Raw genomic sequence first — 10209 nt, 5'->3', positions numbered from 1 at the left:
GAGAGAGAGAGAGAGAGAGAGAGCGAGAGCTGCAAAGCAAACACTGCACCCTGCCAGATAAAATGTCTCTGCAAAACTATTTTTTCATTATCTCTCATTAAAGAGAAGTACGTTACCCCTCAGAAGCTCTCCATAAAAACATGCAACAAAAAGATATCTCAGATATAAAAGGAAGAAGAACTCCATTTAAAACCTGTTTGCAAGCTGTAAATAAATAAAACTTTGTTTCATGATGAAACAGTCAAACATAAGCCTGAAATAATTTTATCCTGGCTGATTTTTTTAAAATTTATGATTTGTCTTTGTACAATACCTTTTTCTGTTTAATGGAGGTATTGAACATTTTTTAATTAATGACACATTTTTCCCAGATCAATTCCACATCATCTATAACATCTTCTACCATTAATAAACATGCTATTGTTGTTCTACTCGGTGCAGTCCAATCACTTTTGTTTTGTAACTTCCTGTTAATCTTAATTACTAACTTTATTACCATTTGCATTGAAAGTTTGAACTTGACCTGTTGTATTTAATTAATGTGTATGATGTGGACGAACATAAACAAGTTGATTTTCTGATCATTTGCTGGAGAAAACTTAAAAACTGCATTTTCTTTGATCACCCTGTAGCAGAAGTGGCAGAGGTGACTGCTCAAAACTAGTTAGAGCTTATAAAACGTCTCTTTTTTGCTTTTTACATTTTGATACCAGGCTGATCTTCCATTTGTTTCTAAATAATTTTCTTTCTGGGTTAAAAACTGATGTGGTTACAGTTTCTAATGACCCCACAGGTTGTTTTTCTTCAAAATCTTTAAAATGCAAAGTTGTAATATATTCATATTCCAGGTATTCCTCATAAAATATGTTTGTAACATGAGGCCATTTGCATTTTTATTTATTTTTTCATTAATTTTTTTTTTAAAAAATGCAGTTTTTGTATCACTACCCCACCCTTCCACAAGTGGGGTCAAAAATTACCCCAAGCAGTTCCTATGCAATTTTCTATGAAACTTTCATTCTTAGCAACTCTGACTGTCCCACTTACACTTCTGATGGATCAAGAATTAATTTTTACACAGTAACATACACGATTTAAAGTCAGGGCTGCACATAAGTGGTCTTCAGGTGTGTATTCGCTGTCAAAATAAAAGTATTCCCAGAAATTCATTGAATACGCGCTTCTTTTGCGGTGGAGGAATACCAAAGTAATTGCTTACGGAGCTTGCTTCTTCGACATCTTTAAGAGTTCTGAACAAATGTCTGTCCTCCTCCAGAACATGTACGCAAACGAACGTTCCAACTTCTTATCTGGTGCGCATCTTTTATTTTGACACCTGCGGACTATTTATGTGCAGCCCTGTTTATAGTTTTCTGTGCATTTCAAACATTGTCCTTTCTGATGTTTTTTTTTTAAATATTTAGAGTAACATGGCTGCTATGAGGCCAGCTGTGGACCTTGCCCTACAAATGATCCAGGACAGATGGGATGAAGAGCCCATCGGAGGCATTGACTCAGAATTTGACATCTCAGATATAGAGGACCCAGACTATTGTCACCCCCATCCCCCCGAACAAGACTAGTCAGATACAGAGGAGTCCTCTGAAGAGGAAATGGATATTGAGTCTAACAGAATGAGCCCCTCTTACTGCTCTGGCCACAATATTCTGAATTAGTCAGCCAGGGCTTGCACCTGGGTTTAGTACTTTCTCCCCAGTAAATGCATGGAAGATGTTCATGTCTGATAATATAATAGAAGAGGTGCTGACATGCACAAACATGGAGGCACAAAGAGTAGCCACAGACAGGGGAAAAGAGTGGGAAAATGTAATCAAACAAAAGCTCCTGGCCTTCATTTGATTGACCATTTTTGCAGGAAGTGAGAAGAACTGGGATGTACAAGTTGGTGTGTTTTTTGGGAGTCCTCTGCATAACCCATTGTACAAGGCCACTATGTCAATTCAAAGATTTAAAGATATTGACCGTTTCTTGCACTTTGATGACAAGAGGACCAGAGCCTACTGACTGAAAACAAACCATATGGCAGCTTTCAGCTACGTATGGGGCCTGTTCCTGGTCAACTGCAGGCAGAAATTCATCCCTAGTGATTGTGTTACAGTGGATGAACAACTTGTGCCTTTCAGAGGGAAGACCCAGCTTCTGCAGTATATGCAGAGCAAGCATACAAAAGAGATACAAGCGATAGAAAAACTGCAATTTCTTTAAATTAATGAAAAAATAAATAAAAATGCAAAGTGCCTCATGTCACAAACATGTTTTATGAGGAATACCTCAAATATGAGAATGTTACAACTCTTTGTTTTAAAGATTTTGAAGAATAACAACCAAGTTTGTTGCAAAATGCATTGTTTCTATTTGGGGTCATTTTTCACCCCACTCGTGGAAGAGTGTAGGTATTGATAGGTTGTGCATCCAAGGGTTAAAAAAGTTGTTAACATAAACTTAACAATGTAGTTTATGCTGTACAGTGTAGCGAGGAATGCCCAAACCTCTACATTGGAGAGGTTTGGGGAAACAGCCACTTCATAAACGCATGGCACAACATAGAAGAGCCACCTCGACAGGACAAGACTCGGCAGTCCATCTGCATTTAAAGGACAAAGGTCACTCTTTCGAGGATGCCAATGTTTACATTTTGGACAGAGAAGACAGATGGCTTGAAAGAGGAGTGAAAGAAGCCATCTAATTCCACTGTGAGCGACCATCTTTGAACAGAGGTGGTGGCTTACAACACCAACTGTCTGCCATCTATAATCCAATTCTGAGATCCCTTCCCAGATGCCTTAACGCCCACTCACATCCTGGGCCATCTGACCTCTGGAAATCACATGATTAGGGTGGGGCTAGGTTTCACAGTGGGTTCACCCGAAACCTTGGCTGATTGTGACTTACATCCATTTTCACACCTTGGCTCATGTGATTAGGTAGAGGATCATTAGAGGGTCTATTGTCTCTCTTGGGGGGACACTCCCACAGGACTTAAGTCTGGGAGTCTCCACCATTTGACCCTAGAACTGAAGAAGCTTCTCAGATGAGAGGTGAAACATCTTCAAGCAACCTAAAAATGTCCAGATGCTTGACAAGCTCCTTAGACTGTTTTTGTGACGTGGTGCTCTATGTATACAGTTCAATTGAACTTGCTTCCTCCACAGTTTGAGGTTGTGAGAGCTCACATCTGTCTTCCTGCTATCCTTCTAGCATTTAGCAGGGTTATTGCTGTAGTTTTCTTTACAGAGGACAAAATTTCTTCTGGCAATGTTGTTGTTTATCCTTGTTGTTTTATTTCATCCATATTTAAGTTCCCATCCAAATGTAATGAATTGAGAAAATTGGCAAAATAAATTGAATGCACATTTCCATCAACTACTGTTATGGAAATATTAGCAGCCGGCTTGTTGAAGTTAGCAGTTGTTGACACTACAATTTTCCAGCTGGGTGCCATTAAATCATTTTATAATAAAAAAGCACAGGAAGATGACTTCATTAGGAGCAAACCAGTCAAACCCCAAACTGTGAAAAATTATATAAAATGAGAAAACATGATTGAAATTATGTACACCAATCAGCCACAACATTAAAACCACTGACAGAAAAAGTGAATAAAGATAATTAAATTGTAATTATAATACACTGCTTTTTGATCCAGGCATTGGGGCAGTAACCCCCCCCCCCTCCCATGATGTAAAGAGCAGCTCAAGAAAAGACACCAACATTTAGACCCAGACCTCCAGCCTCCCCACATCCCAGACCGATCAAGCACTCATGAAATGTAGTGGATGAGGCTAGACCATATACTGGACCATCAGAGGATAATGACTTCATCTCGTGCAGTTTTTTTCCCCCATGTCCTCCCACTCTGGATGTTAAAGTCACATGATTCATGTACATCATCACTGATTTAAAGAAAAGTGGTTTCCATTATAGTTTGTCACATTTTGCTTTTACATACAATGTAAACACAATGAATACAATGAATATTCCATCAAAACTAAAACTAAATCAAATGAATTTAATATTTCTTTGTAAATTAAATTCTGTGTAAACCATCTTGATATCACAAAGCTAATACTTGTGAGCCTCTCTGAGCATCACAGCAGATGTCATCGTATCCAAGTAACTGGCGATGGAACATATTTTATTTCTATTTTATTGCCTTTGAACCCTTCTGCAGTTCTGCAGTAGACCAGAAACTCCAGAAAACCATGAATCAACATTTGGACATTACTGGTGCGAAGATCGGCTGCACCAGAAACAGAACAAAGTTACAGAGTTTCCAGTAAAGACATATGTGTTCTGCAGTTTGCCACTTTTTGGCACCATCTGTGCAGGTTGAAAGTTCTTATTAAATAAAGCGGAGAACAGCACTGTACACCACGGCAGACAAAACAAGCAAATGAGACAGGAAACTGTGATTTTTTTTTATTTTTTTTTTGATGGGAAACTGCTCTCAAAGCAAGCGGGGACATGGAGTTGGAGTTGTTATCCTTGTGGATTTAAGTTTTGGAGGCAAGACAGCAAAAGAAGGAAGAATTCATGACAATGTGTTTCAGACAAAAAGAATGGTTTTAGTCTTCTTTTGCTGGTTAAGATCATTTTGGTTGGAAAATGATGAAGGTTCAGCAGGTTAGAACTCTCTCTGCATCTCTCCATCTGATACACTGTACACACTGCAGTAGTCACACCTGTTGCACATGCTCTAGAGTAAAATAACAAATGACAAAGTTTCAAGGGTTAGAGTTAAATCCAATCATATGTGCAGGTTGTGACCAGCCCATGTTTGATGAACGCACTGAGTTTGAGGCCAACGGCGTTCTCTAAAGGATTGACAGTCAGCGTCAACAACTGTTTTTTCCCCCCTTTTCTTATTTATTCGGTTTTTGATCTAATATGCTGTATGTCCCCTCTTAAAGTTTCTGCCTTGTCCAATGTGACTTTGTTGACTGGCCCAAGATATGCATCTCATAAATACAAATCAAATATTCTCATTTTATATGGAAATGATGCAATGTAGGTGATTACTTTCACTGCAGTCTTTTATTTTGTAATGTATTTTAAGGATAAAAATGTAAATGGAAACATGCCCTAAGATCTGAGGACAAGATCAGTTGCACAAAAGAGCAGCAGTTAACCAAGTTAAAGAAAGATCATTGTCATGGATAAAATAAATCAATGTTGACTTAGTTTGTATGCTAACCATCCAGCTGTACCTCATCTCTGAAAGGATCTTTATGGCACAAGGTCAATTCAAAGAGATGATTCAAACATTCCCATTTCCCAAACTGCCTCTTCTCACCTAGCAGGATGGCTTCTGTGTAATCTCTACTTTAAATATAAAGAAGAACTGGAGAGCTAAACACAAGAATGATGTTGCAATGGTGAGCTGATGGTGAGTGGATAAACCTGTCACACTGTGGGAAACTACCAAGCTTTTGTGGGTTACATGGTAGAAGAAGTGCCGTCAAAATAAAGTACCTATGCAGTGAGGTTAGTTCACTGCTTCCCTTCACACTTCTCAAACTGCTCAACCTCATGTCCTCTCCTCTCTTTGTGTCTCCTCATCACGTCCTCTGGAGGGAGGAGCTTAGACGTGAGGAGTCTAGGCAGCAGACACTACACAGAATGAAACATCTTTGCCTCAGAGCCTCATTTTAAAATCATGCCAAGTAAAAATGACCTGTGGCTCCGCTGGGTCATAAATAGCTTTGTCAAAGCCGCATTATTTTATGGTGGTTGTGGCATGTTTCATATTTAGGGCCACTGAAATAAATCTGAAGCAGTGTGGCAGATATTGGACTAGTTCTTAATCACTGACAGGCAAAAAGAACAACTTCTGAATCCAAACCAGAAGTTAATTAATTTTTTACCCCTGAACGCCTACTGGGAGAAACTATTGAAGCACTTTTCTGAACTGAATGGTTTCTGTCATATTTTAGGCCTGTTTGTAGGACAAAATGCCTGGGTTTGCATCAGAGGTTAGCAAAGGTGGTCTACACCTGTGCAGATACCTTTGGAAAAGCCCAGAAACTAAAACCAAAACTTTACTGATAGGCTATATGCTAAGATATCAAAGGTCATCATTAACATCAGAAAATGTCATCTTTATGGAGGAAAGAGTTACAGAGTCCTCTCTCCAACACCTGAGCGTCTTCCACTCTGACTCTGAGACTGAGACTAATGCTGACGTACAGCAACGCATAGTGATGGGGACAATCAGACACAAGTAAATTCAGCCAAGAGGAAGGCAAAAAAGCATGAATGACACAAGGAACCTAAAGCTGCACAACAGGACACAGGTATCAGTAATTTTAATACTTAACCTAATATTTAACTTCAATAAAAATGGTCACTGGTAACACATGCAACCTCATGCATGGTGATGGAGTGTGCAGCTTCTGAGTTCTGAAAAAATGAGATACATGCAATAAAACATTTGCAAAGTGATATTTTTAAGAACTCCTTTTCTACCTTTTCCCATTGCACTGATACATGATTTGCTGAGCTGCTGTTTGTGCACTGGATTTCAGTCCAACTTCTTAAGAGATGATTGAAAAATGAAATATAAGACTTTCTGGGCAAAGTTTAGTTCTGAAGCTAAAACAGTTTATGGCGATACAAAGATAGAAAGTTGGTGTTGAAAATGATGAAATAATGGAGAGAAACGCTGCACAACATGGGTTTTTTTTTGTTCGTTTTTGTGCATTAGAATCTGACAGATGTAGGCACAGGTTTGGACACATGCTCTCATGGAGGTCTAATACTGTGATGTTAAATCCTAACTCGAGTTTTTGGAACATTTTTACTATAAGTGTAGAGAAATCTGTTTCCCATTGGGTCATTTTGTGTATCTTCACTGTATCCTCCACTCGTCCTGTGACACCAGCTGTTGTCATTGAATATCTGCTCTGATATCAAGAATCCTCGAGTTTCAACCTTTCTACAAGTCTCCCTGCGAAGGCTGCCTGAATGGCATAATGACCTTTAGTAAAGGATAAATGTTACGATGCTTTCAAATAAAAAAAAACAATCAAAATCAAAATTTATTTATAAGCACATTTAAAAACAACACGGGTTGAGCCAAAGTGCTGCACATAGTAGAGATAAAATAGTAAACATACATAGTAATTATATAAAAGACTAGTCATAATTGAAAGCTAAAGAGTACAAATGTGTTTTCAATTGGGTTTTAAAAATGTCGAGTGTTGGCAATGACCTAATGTGAAGGGGCAGACTGTTCCAGAGTTTGGGTGCAGCGATCGCAAAAGCTCGGTCACCCCTGTTTTTCTGGGGATAGTCAGAAGCAACTTATCTGCAGACCTAAGGGCTCTACTTGGATTATCTTTTGTTAAAAACTTTTAGAGGGAAACTGGAGCTACTGATCCGTCCTGCTGCTGAACATCAGCCTCACTCAGCGCACCTGTTCAGCTTGCAGCAGAAACAGTTAATGTGCTAAATGAAGGTCTTTGTGGATGGTAAAAGAGCACAGTGAACTCACAGCAAATATCAAATATCAGCAAATATCAAAGTATAGCATATTGTACCTTGTAGAGTACAGCTGTTCTTGGGCTGCTGCTGTCAGACTCTTCACATTTCTCAGTGAATCAGAACAACTCCTGGACTTCAAAAATACGACTCAACCGTTAACCTTTGCCACTATGGCCTTTGAATCGGGAGACTTCTTGTTTTTCCTGCAGTAACTTCACCTGCCAACACTGAACACTGGCTCCTTCTAACCAGGTGCTGAAGTTTGACAGGCCAAATTATATCCAGTCTCTTTAAATTGGGAGGTTTTCTGTTGCACTAAAGGATGTCTCGGTTCTAGCGGTGAGTTCTTATCTCAGGGGATCAAATCCTGCTGTTTTGTCAGAAGTGCTGTTGCAGAGATACACACAAGATGGGCTTCAGTGTTGGAATATATATCACAAGTTTTTTTTAGTCTTCTGTCAATTTTAGGACCTTTTTTGCTTTTTTTGATTCACTTTTTACTGTCCTGTTTGTGGTTGGTTTTGCAGTCTACTGCACATCAGCCCTGCATGCTGGACAATTATGCCAACTGTGTGTTTAATCATGGCACCAGAGGGTTCTTTATGTCGCTGGTTACAAAGTGAGAACCATCTCGCTACTGCCACAACCAAAGGACAACTTGGCCTTATCTGTGAAAGGCAGGCAGCAGGTGAAATAGCAGTACTTGACACCCACGAATGACAACACGCTAAGTATGTAAATACTTAAGATGTAGTGAAACACAACCATCAGGCGACTGGCATGACAGAGGGAGTCAGAGGAGAGGAAAACATGATCTACTGCAGGAGCAGCTGTGCACAGAAGAACAATCATTTATATTCAGTTTAACACAAATGCAAGTGAAATCAAATTTCCTTGAGCCAGTCAGAAATAGTTGTAAATTTTGGCTGTGACTGAGCAAACACTGCTCAGAGATCTGTGCTGGGAGACTTTGGCTCATGAGGTTTAATGTTTGAAGAGTTGATTAACTCTTTATTAAGATTTCATCAGTGAGGGATTTAAACCTGCAACCTTCCAGCAGCACAGCTGTGAGCCATCTTCTGCAGGGACGGGTCAGCTGGGTTGGTCCACACACTCCAAATAAGAACAGGAGCCAATTACAGCCTGCTGTGACTATAAATAACCACCACAGCACTTTACTCCACATTTACATAAAGAGCTATAATGGCTGTGTAATGGTTTAAATATTCATCATGCTTCCTTTGCATTCCACATACTGCTGAATTATAAAAGGAAAACTGTACTGAAGTGAAACCCAAAGATGTTCTGCAGAAAATCTACAGTATGGACAATAAAAACAAACAAACCTACATAAAGAAATTCTATTTGTGGTCTCCTCCAGTCAAGACCACACTTGATTCCGCCTGATGTGCCGCAGCACATTTTAGGAGTGCACGCAAGTAGCTCTCCTCTCTGCTTACAGTTTTTTACAGACGCTAGGACACATTTCTCAATACTTAGGTCACGTTTGCAAAACTCCTCACACAGTGAGCACAACAGAAGTCTATGTGGGCTAAACTGAGGATTGTGTGAAGTGTTTTGCAAAAATGACCTAAGTATTGGGAAATGTGTCCTAGCGTCTGTAAAAAACTGTAATATAAAGCAGCAGTATTATTACTGCTATAGCTTCAGTTTTTATAGAAGGCACATGACACAGAACAGATGAGATCAACAGGAAGTCAGACACAGAAAATTCAAAATAAGAGACCCTGTGCAGACTAAATGAGGTGACACCAACTGAAGGCGAGAATAAAACATCAAAAACAAGTAGTAAATATTGTCACAATCATTGCATTGATAATGAGACAATTGGCAGTAAATGAAGACCAGCTGATCTTTGCTATAATCTCTGCATAATTCTGTCAGACTCATGTTTCACATCTCAGCACACTCAGTGTGAGTCTGAGCTTTGTTTGCTGTATACATCATTCATACTCATATTTAGTACAAAGTCCTGTGTTCCAACCTGTGCGACACATCTGTCTATCTGTCTGTTTCCTTTATTTAGTCAGAAATTAGCCTGAGGTAGGAGCCCTGCACACTGAGCAATTTTCCCTTTACACTAATGAAGACATCATATTCTTGTCTGTGTGTGTGTGTGTGTGTGTGTGTGTGTGTGTGTGTGTGTGTGTGTGTGTGTGTGTGTGTGTGTGCTCGTCAGTCCTTCTATCACAGTAAGGCTAAGCCTTGTGATTCCTTCAGTGCCTGCAGACATTAGAATCACAGTCACGTTCCAGCGGACACTTCGGACAAAATGGTCCTGAGGAGAGAGACTGTGTGTGTGTGTGTGTGTGTGTGTGTGTGTGTGTGTGTGTGTGTGTGTGTGTGTGTTACTCTAAAATCACAGAATACGTTTTTGGAGTGACAACATTACAGTATTACACTGCACAAGATTAAAGACACTTCAGAGTATCTTACTGACTGTATGACCACCCAGGCAGGCCTGCACTCTCTCTGCTGATAAATTATAAGATCATTCTGAAAAAGCCTCTAATTTATAATAATTCTTATGTAAAACAAAGTGCCAATACCATGAGATGCACCATGTCATAAAAATCACAGGTGGTAAACAACCTGCTGCTAATGAAGACTCGCTACAAGCAGTGTTTGAGTGGTTGAATAATAATAATCCTACTACTACTACTAATAATAATAACAACAACAACA

The sequence above is a fragment of the Pundamilia nyererei genome, unplaced genomic scaffold, assembly GCF_000239375.1.
Source record: "Pundamilia nyererei isolate P.nyererei 1_Seehausen unplaced genomic scaffold, PunNye1.0 scaffold00108, whole genome shotgun sequence".
Taxonomy (NCBI): Eukaryota; Metazoa; Chordata; class Actinopteri; order Cichliformes; family Cichlidae; genus Pundamilia; species Pundamilia nyererei.
The sequence above is the reverse complement of the archived record's forward strand: the minus strand, read 5'-3'. Positions refer to the sequence as shown.